This window comes from Peromyscus maniculatus, chromosome 13 (assembly GCF_049852395.1).
Source record: "Peromyscus maniculatus bairdii isolate BWxNUB_F1_BW_parent chromosome 13, HU_Pman_BW_mat_3.1, whole genome shotgun sequence".
Taxonomy (NCBI): Eukaryota; Metazoa; Chordata; class Mammalia; order Rodentia; family Cricetidae; genus Peromyscus; species Peromyscus maniculatus.
The window spans coordinates 36,901,088-36,910,951 of NC_134864.1; the positions used below are offsets into that span (position 1 = coordinate 36,901,088).

The following is a 9,864-nucleotide window of genomic DNA, read 5'->3' on the forward strand; positions in this document are numbered from 1 at the left end:
CAGCAATCAGTGAATGTGAGCATGGTCAGGGATGGAGAAATTCATGCCCGGGATTTCCAGTACTAACTGACATGAAAAAAAGTCAGGGTTCCTTAAAATAGGGATATCTTATCACATTATTGTTAAAATCAGTTGTATGCAAATCCAAAATTAGGAACAATATTCTTAACAGATAAAAGTGGAAGCTAGAACCTCATGCTTGGTTCTTTCTAATGGAATCATTTTGTAGGCATGTAACACGCAGTAGGATAAGATTAAATGGAATCTCTAATAATCACATGAGATGCAAATTTCATTCTGTGATAAGAGATTATTTCAAAGTAATCTTGATGAGACCATAAAATAACATTAAAATGGAGAATGCAGTTTGAAAAATTAATGTTATTAACTTGTAAAAATTAAATATATGGGCCTGGAGAGGTAGCTCAGTAGTTAAGAGCACTTGCTGCTCTTTAGAGGATCTGGATTTGGTTCCCAGGAATCAAATCTAGTGACTCCTGTAACTGTAGCTCCAGAATGTCCTCCATGGGCATTGGCACACATGTGTTCATACAAGCACATACACACAAACATACACAAATAAGCAAATAAATAAGTAGATATTATGCGCTTATCCAATTACAATAGGAAAGCACACAATGGCTTACTATGAGACCATTTGAACCCATTCCTTTGAAAGGATTATCATAAAATGATTTTGCCAAAAGACTAGTTGCTAGAACTTCAAATTTCTAGTTTTTCCTCTCTTTTTTTTTTGGGGGGGGGGAGGCAGGTTGTTTCTTTTTATAAAGAATGAATGCATGTATCCACCAGCCTGAGACTCTGGGAGATAGAAAAATTACAGATTCTGCCTTTCTGAACTTCATATTTTGGTTGGAGAGACATGGACAAGATACTCACACAAGAAATCTTTGAGGTAAACCAGACATTGTGGTACATGCCTTCAATTCCAGCACCCAAGAAGCAGAGGCAGGTGAATCCTTGAGTTCGAGGCCAGCCAACTACAGAGCTAGTTCCAGGACATCCAGGACCACACAAGAAAACCATGTCTTAAAAAAACAACCAACCAACCAACCAACCAACCAACCTACCAAATAAACAAACAAATAAAAATAAAACCTTACCTGGCAGGGGAGATACCATGATCGTGAAGGTGGTTTTCCCAGGGAGAGGCTTATCCATTCCATCCTGGAGGTGCTGAACCTGTGATTTCTCCAAGTGTGGAAAACTCAACTGCATAATTTGTGGTAGGATACTGCACCCATGCTCTTCTCTGATGGGAGGAATCTCTGAGGTGTCGGGATGGATCCTACAGGTTCTAGGAGAATAGAGATGCTGTATGATTGAAATACTAAGGAAACGTTGTTGTTTTCAAATTTTGTGATTTGATGAATAGATAAGACCTGAAAAGGAGAGAAAACAAGATGGATCTGGGTCTATGGTGCACCCAATGAGGAGCAAGAGAAAATAAAAACAGAACTTAATTTAGTAAGCAATGACTAAGTGATTGGGTGCCTATGAAGAAACATGGCACTGTGTGCCAAGATCTTGGCTGTCCTTAAGCCCAGTCTCCAATGTGATGAGGAAACAAAACAAAGAATAAAGAAAATAAGAAAGACCCATTTAGATAATGAATTGCATTTAAGGGAATTAATAGTGTCAATGACAGAGAAAGGCAGGGGATGTGGGCAGATATGTGTTCAGTATCTCCTTGCTTTAATGTACATGTGCATTTCCCAGGATCTTACTAAGACTTAGATTTAGATTTAATGTATGAGATGAGGCCTAAAGTTTGCATTAAAATGAAACAAAAATCTCAGATGGCATGAGTGCCTTCTTCACCTACCCCAGGAGAAGTGGCAAGGCTTTATAAAACATGGTCTGAGGATACAGGGATAAAATGATGGCCAGAGCACAGGAGTCCTGGTAGGGCAGGGTAGGGAAGAAGCTTGAAAGGGCAGGTAAAGAAGAAGATCTGGATCACACTGAGGGGTCTAACACCCACTTAGGACATCATCAATGAGGTTCATGCTCAAGATGCCTAATTTGTTAGTCACATAAAGATAGAGCCTCATTCAGCTTACTAACCTTTGGTCCTATCAGGGCATATTTAAAAACATGATGCTGGTACTGCCCAGTATGGGGGCAGGAAATCTAGACTCAGAGAATAAAGAATCAAAGAAATAGGACTGCAATAATCCTACCACTTTTTTTTTTTTTTAAATTGTGGCATCATCGGATACCAGACTGCCTGGGATTTGAACCTGATTCCTTTGGAACATCAGTCAGTGCTCTTCACTGAGCTAACTCTCTCCTCCCAATCCTATCACTCCCGAATAAGCCCCTGTTGATAGGAAGGAAAGAGTTAGCAGAATCAGCATCTAAACAGAAAGCAGGGGAAATTTGTGTGTTTGTTCATCTTGTAGGATTGTGTCAGGGAAGGGAAATTCTGTTAACAACTCCAACGGGGGTGAACACATGTAATAGGGATTCAAGTGCAAGTTCTGCCCTGGAGTTGAAAAATTTTTTAAATCAACCTGTAAAAGTTTCAAATGTGTACATATATAATTCTGTTTAGGGTAGCATATGGGGAGAGGTGAGCAATAACAGGCTGAACTTTGGGACATATGTCTGCCCTGAGGAAGGATGAAGAGGCATAGGTAAGAGCAGGAAGGCCCTGGGGAGACACTGAAAAGATGAGGAGTCATTGGAAATAGTCCCTGTCCTTATGGGAACCAGATGCTGTGTGATGATGGGACTTTGGCTATTGTCACTGTCATTGATTCCCACCACTCTGCAATCCTTCTTCCACCAAAGTTCTCTATTGGACCACAGTTTTGAGGGTTGGTGGCCAGGTCACCTAGGAAAGGATTGCCATCTCCGTGTGTGGAGGGGAGAGAAGAAGAGATGAGAAGACACAGTCCTAGGAGGGAAAGCCACTGGGCTGACACAACTATGGTGGTCCCAGGGGAAAAAAATATAGTGCACCATTGCCATGCATTCTTGGAGGGCATGAGTGACAGGGCAGTGCCCCTTTGTGACTCATTAGCGCACAGAAACTGAGTCCTGGGCACATGAAGGTCAGTACACTTGTTATCAGTGAGATCAGAAGGATCCCTCCTTTCTTGGTGTTCAGCGTGGCATTCTTTCTATTCAGTCAAGGTGAACAAGTGTGAAATGTGAGGATATATGTATCATACCTTGCCGGGAGTAGGTGGGAACCCTGGTTCTTGCATTCATTGACATTAGCCTTGGGCTTATGTCAATGCTTTGGTACATAAGGTGACATTCTTATGTTTACAGAATTCCATATGTCATAAATATAAGAAAGCTTTCAATGCATATTGTGGGCAGTTCCACGCATCAATACTAGATGGCAGCCCAGCACTGCCTTTGGGTACTGAGGAGTCTTGCCTGATTCTCTACCCAGCGCCAATGGAAAATTTTAGATGTTTTCAGAAGGGCTTCAATGGGAAAATTTACAGAAATAAGTAAATGATGCTGATGACACATTTGTTAACCGCCTTTCTCCAAACCACTTTTTAAATTACAAATAAGACATGCAATTTAATGAGATGGTAAAAACTGAAGACAACCAAAAAATAGGCAGAGAATGTAAATAGCTATTTTATAGGAGCAATGCATAAGGCAAGAGCCATATGCAGTGTTTAACTTCTTGGGAGAAGAGAAATTAAAATTATGTAAGTATGATTTTATTACCTCTTGATCTGATAGAAACATTTCTACAAGTTCTAATTTAGAGAAAAATTAGAGATGCGGTTAAAGATCTATGCACAAGTATCCTTCTCGATGCTTTATTTATGATAATCTAAAGACATTAATTCTTAGAAGATGCTATTCCCTACAGTAGGATATTATACATTCTTAATTGATTTGGCTTTATGTTTTAGTCAGCCTCTAACACAATTATATGCATTAGAATCAGTTAATATAAAAATGTGGACACGTGATTCAAAAAAAAAACACAGAGAGAAGAGGGGCAGGCAGCCTCTTTGGGGAGGGAGGGGGTGGGATTTGTGTGGATTTTAGTCATCAGGAGAAATGATGGGATACAAGTTTCTACTATCAGGCCATCGCTTGGCGGGTGATAAAGCAGACTCATGACCAAATGGATCACTATGGTCACCTAGCAAGGAATCTGCAGGAGCATCACAGGATGGAAACCTAGGTCTTTCCTTAAGACATTTTTTTTTTTTTTGGTTTTTCGAGACAGGGTTTCTCTGTGTAGCTTTGCGCCTCTTCCTGGAACTCACTTGGTAGCCCAGGTTGGCCTCGAACTCACAGAGATCCGCCTGCCTCTGCCTCCCAAGTGCTGGGATTAAAGGCGTGCGCCACCACCGCCCGGCTTCCTTAAGACATTTTTTCTGGAGTCCCATGAGTGTGTGGGGGCCTCAGTGTGACTCTCAGGGATGCTGTCAGTACACAGGTTTCTGCGGCAATTAAGAAGGAAACAAGTCAGTAAAATAGGAAAAATCTTCTCCCTCCTGAATGATACAGAAATATCTGTACCCATTTTTGCTCTGTTGACAAATGTATTAATCTGCTTTTAATTTCTTTCTTAGCACATTCCTATGCAACATATACTATCTTTTATGAAAAGCGGGAAATTGTAGCTGCCTGAGCTTTTTGCTTTCAGTAAAGACATGAATGAATGAGACTAAGGAAAAATTGATCGCATGGTTTGACCAAGAGTTTGCTTGTTGCATTCATTTAGAAAAATATGAATCAAGTGTTTGATTTATTTATCTACTGACCTCATTGAGCTGGTTTCCAAATGCTCTCTAGCAGATAAAATAAAGGAAGCCTTTTCGTCATGCTTCAGCATTTCAGTAACTATAATGAAAAAGATTATATAAAAGTCAGTCTTGGAATGCAGTGCCAAATTAAAAATTTAACAGTCTTTAATCTAGATGAGTATATTTTTAAATAATAGCCTAATATAGTTTCTTATTAGCAACATCACAATCTGGATGTGGTCAGAGTCCTGGTATTTTTGCTTTACCTACCAGCCAGCCAGCTTGAAAACTGATGGAGGAGAGTCACTTCTGCAATGGCTCTCTGGTTCCGTCAATTTTGGTATTTTTAAATTCTTAAAATAGTTTACTTTTTCAAGTCAAAAATTTCTTACATATAAATATATATATATATATATATATATATGTCAAGCATATTTCTTCACCCCTTTGTCTTCTCTCTCTAGCAATTTGCATTTTTATTTTTAACACGAACAATAAAAAGTTACATCAAAGTACTAGCTAATAGCATTTTTTTTTCACTAGATCCTGAACTTTGACAATGAGATCTTTCAAGTTCTTTCTTAAAATTTTATCCTGAATAGCAAAACATATTTCTGCGTGCTCTCTGAGATGTTTGGGCATATACTATTTCCAGGCTCCCATTGAGACAAGGATAGAAACACAGGGGATGAGGTGAAATGATAGTGCTGTTGACCGATTAGAATAATTTCCATGGAGAATCGTATATGTGATAGGGGTGGGAACAGTGGCATCTGTCCCCCTGAGTCCTCTTAATTCATAGAACTGCTGGAATGTTTGAATGGGTTTTCCAGGACAGGTTAAAACCTTCTCAAATGAGACTGATGAAACAATAGATTTTATTATAATGAAACACAAAAGAAGCACTTAATATTATTTATTAATTTAAAAAATGCATATGCTTGACCCATGTATAATCTGCCCTTTATCTGTACAGTTGATATTATGAGACAAAGAAGGAAGAACATAATTTTTAGCAACTGCAATCTGAGCTCTCTGGAACATTGAGAAAGGTAGTTCTTTGTATTTTGTTCATAATTTTGTTTGGGAGTAAACTTGAAAGCATTGCAAGAAACATCTGCATGTTTGGTAGAGGGTCATAGAATCTCTCTTTTATTTGAGTTTCCTTGCTCATCTGCGTGTGCAGGATTTTTGCAGTGTGAATGGTCTGGATCATCTTTCATTTTATTTCATAGCCAGAAACATAGATGATAACTTGCTTTTGGCTTCCTGATGTCTCAGTAACTTCAGAGTCTGAAAACCCACAGGGACCTCCTGCTCTGGCTCTCACTGTCAAGTCAAGAAGACCAAACACCCCCAAAGTTAGGAATGGCCCAAGGTCAATGGTAGAGCTACAGCAGAGACTAGGGTCTCTTCCTTGACTAAAGTATGCAATTTTTCTACATCACTCTTACTTTGCAGGTCTCGCCAGCTTTTCAGCAATGTGTTAAGGACTTGCCTTTGAGTATGGGCTCATAGTGACACCCATGATAATGTTCCAGAACCCAAGAAAGCACCCCAGCCCTTTCTCTGGTCTATCACTGTCCATTGGGTGATATTGAAGTTGTCTCACTACTCGCTAGTTACTAATTAAAAACAAATGCACTCATTCTAGATTTTAGAGTTTTTTCCCCCGATGTTTTTCAGGTTTTTTAAAAAATAATCATTGATGGTAATGCTGGCTATAGAGTTGTCACATATAGCTTTTATCCTTAGTTACTTCAGAGCTTTTATGGTGTAGTCTAGGCTGAGAATCAATTTAAATTTATGATTCTCTTGCCTCCACCTCCCAACATCTGGAATTAAATTTAATGGCCCTAACAGCAGGTTTATGCAGTGCTGGGGATCACACCCAGGGCTTTGCACATGCTGAGTGAGCACTCTACCTACTGGGCTACATCCCTGGGCTTGGTACTTACTCTTTTTTACAACTTTAGTGGAATTCAGTGATAAACTCCATTTTTTTGCTTTTCTTTCTTGAAAGACTTTTAATGACTACTTCAATCTAGCTGTCCTAAATTCCTTTATATTGTCTATATCTTCTTGATTTAATACCGGCAGGTTATTTTTGTCTCTAGGAATTTATTCATTTCTTCAGTATGTTTTCAGTCATTTGGAATGTAAGTGTTTAAGGTATTCCTTAAGGATCATTTAGATTTCGTTGGAATCTATAGTAACTTCCTCCTTTTATCTCTAATATTATTAATTTGGATCTTGTCTTTCTTCTGGTTAATTTGGCTAGGAGATTGCCAATATTATTTTATTATTTTTTTTAAAGAACCATCTTTTTGTTTGATTCTGAGAATTGTTCTGTAGTCTTCATTTTATTCAATTTTTTCATCATCATTATTATTTCTTGCCCCATACTTTTTGTGGTTTGGGTTGGTCTTGTTTTTCTAGGCTCTTGAGGCCCATCACTAGGTTATTTATTTAAGATCTTTCTGGTTTTTTAAGTGTAAGCACTCATAGCTGTTAACTTTCCTTTCATTTTCATTTGTGTCTAAGAGCCTTTTAATTTCCCCCCTGATTTCTTCAATGACTGAGTGGCCATTCAAGAGTATATTGTTCAGTTTTCATGCATTTGTATAGTTGATATGTTAATTTATCTCTATTTATTTGTTTGTTTATTTGTCTGGCTTTGCTACTAGCTTCTAGAGAGCTATGTTAGTATGATCTGATAAAAATAGAAGGAGCTATTTTGAATTTTTGCATTTAGTAAGACTTGATTTGTAGTCTAGAACATAGTCTGTTTTAGAGTAGATTCCATGGAAGGCTAAGAAAAGTGTGCATTTTATTTCTTTCAGATGGAATCTCCTGTACGTATCTATAAAGTCCATTTGTTCTGTAGTGTAGTTTAATTCTGAGTTTCCCCTTTTTATGTTTACTTTGGATGGCTTATGTAGACATGAGTATGAGGTACTGAAATCACCTACTATTGCTATATTGAGGTTTATCTGACCTTTGATGTTCATTAGTGTTTTGTTTTACTTATTTATGAAGTTTGGATCTTTAGTGTTTGTTGTACATATTTACAATTGTTATATATTCTTGATGAATCATCCATTTATTGGTGTACAAAGACCTACCTCATCTCTCCTGTCTAATTTGGGTTTGAAGTCTACTTTATCAGAACAAAAGTCTATGTCAGCTCTTTTCCCCCTCTCCTTTTATAGAAAGGTTGTACTTCACCCCTTGGCTCTCAATCTATGAATGTCTTTACCAGTGAAGTGTGTTTCTTGGAGACAGGAGATGGTTGGATCTAGTTTTTAATTCACTCAGCAAGTCTGTGAGGCTTTAGTAGTGAGTTGATGACATCACAGCTAAACTTCTTATTGAGATGTTTCTTGTTCCTGTAATTTTGTTGTCCTGTAATTTTTCCTGGTTGGTTAGGATATCACCTGCTCCTGACTTTCTCCCCTATTAGTATAAGGGATTTGCTTCTTAACTCTGATAGGCATGACAGATTCCTTCTTTGTTCTCCTTTGTTTATTTCTGTTATGATTTTTATTCTTATGCTCTCATGATTGAGACTTTCTTCCTCTTCTGTGTATAATACTTCTACAATGCTGGCTTGAGGGGTCACGAATTGCCTTAATTTGTACTTGTCTTGATATTTCCTAATTTCTTCATCAGTTTTAAAAAAGAGCTTTCCTGAATAAACCTATCTCCATTGGCAATTATTTACTTTCAGGACTTGAAATATTTCACACTTTCCTGGTTTTGAGGGTTGGTGAGAGATCTGTTGTTTCTCTCTTTATAGGTGGGTTTGTATTTTTCCTTATAGATTTCAATATTGTTTCTTTCTTTTGTATGTTTTGATTCCTGATTATAATACATATAGAGAAGTTCTTTTCTGGTCTTGTGTACTTGGGCTTCTAAATTCCTTTGTTATTTTGATGTCATTTCTCTGGATTTGGAAGAATTTCTGCTATAATATCATTGACTAGATTCTTTATTTCTTCCATGTTTATCTTAGTGTTTTATACCCTGTGAATCCTTAGGATTGGTTTTTCATCCTGGAGTGTTTTGACTTTGTGGTCATGCTTGTTTATTTTTATTTTCTTTATTGATGTTTGGGTGCAGTATTTCACTAATCTTGCCTTCTATCCTTTCATCTACTTGTTTGAGTCTATTGATGATGCTTTCCATTGCTTTTTATTTAATTCACTTGTCTTTTTTAAAAAACATATTTATTTATTTGGGGGATACACACACACACACAAGGTGCCTTGAAAAGCATGGGATGGTCAGAGGACAGCCTATGAGTGTTGGCCTTCTCCTTCCTTCATATTGGAGTCAGTTCTCTCCGTCTTCAATGTGGGTCCTGAGGAGTGAACTTAGGTTATCAGGCTTGGTGGCAAGCCCCTTTATCATCTGGGTCATCTCATCAGCCCAACTCATTGCATCTTTAATATTTAATCTTTAATTCTTCTCAAAATTTCAGTTTCCTTGCTGAATTTTCTTCAGTGTTGCTGGTTTATCTATCCATACTGCTGATTTCCTCATCCAATGTGTTACTTTTCCCTCTGGGTTGCTGGTGGTATCCTTTTCCTATTGCTGTGGTAAATGCCCTGTAAAAGCAACTTAAGAAAAAGATTTTTTGTTTTGTTTTTTGAGACAGGATTTCTCTGTAGTTTTGGTACCTGTCCTGGAACTTGCTCTGTAGACCAGGCTGGCTTTGAACTCACAGAGAGCCACCTGTCTCTGCCTCCTGATTTCTGGGATTAAAGGTGTGTACCACCACTGATAAACTTTTCTTTTCCTTTTCCTTTTCCTTTTCCTTTTCCTTTTCCTTCTCCTTCTCCTTCTCCTTCTCTTTCTTCCTTCCTTCCTTCCTTCCTTCCTTCCTTCCTTCCTTCCTTCCTTCCTTCCTTTCTTCCTTCCTTCCTTTTTTTTTCTTTGCTTCTGGTTCAAGGGTACAGTCCCTGATATTGAGAGAGGGGCAGGGGCAGGAATTTGAGGTATTTGGTTATGTTGTACTTAGTCACGGAGAGTGATGGGTGTGAGTGCTCGGTTTATCTTTCTTTTTTTATTCCACTCAGGACTGTGCTGCCCACAGTTCATGTGG

At 38.1% G+C, this 9,864-nt stretch overlaps 1 non-coding gene across 1 annotated transcript; it reads left to right on the forward strand.

Annotated features, from left to right (window-relative positions):
- Positions 1-1,116: 1,116 nt before the first annotated feature.
- LOC121822202 (U1 spliceosomal RNA) lies at positions 1,117-1,276 on the forward strand. The gene has a single exon (XR_006063210.1). It is a non-coding gene; the product is annotated as a U1 spliceosomal RNA (small nuclear RNA).
- Positions 1,277-9,864: the final 8,588 nt, after the last annotated feature.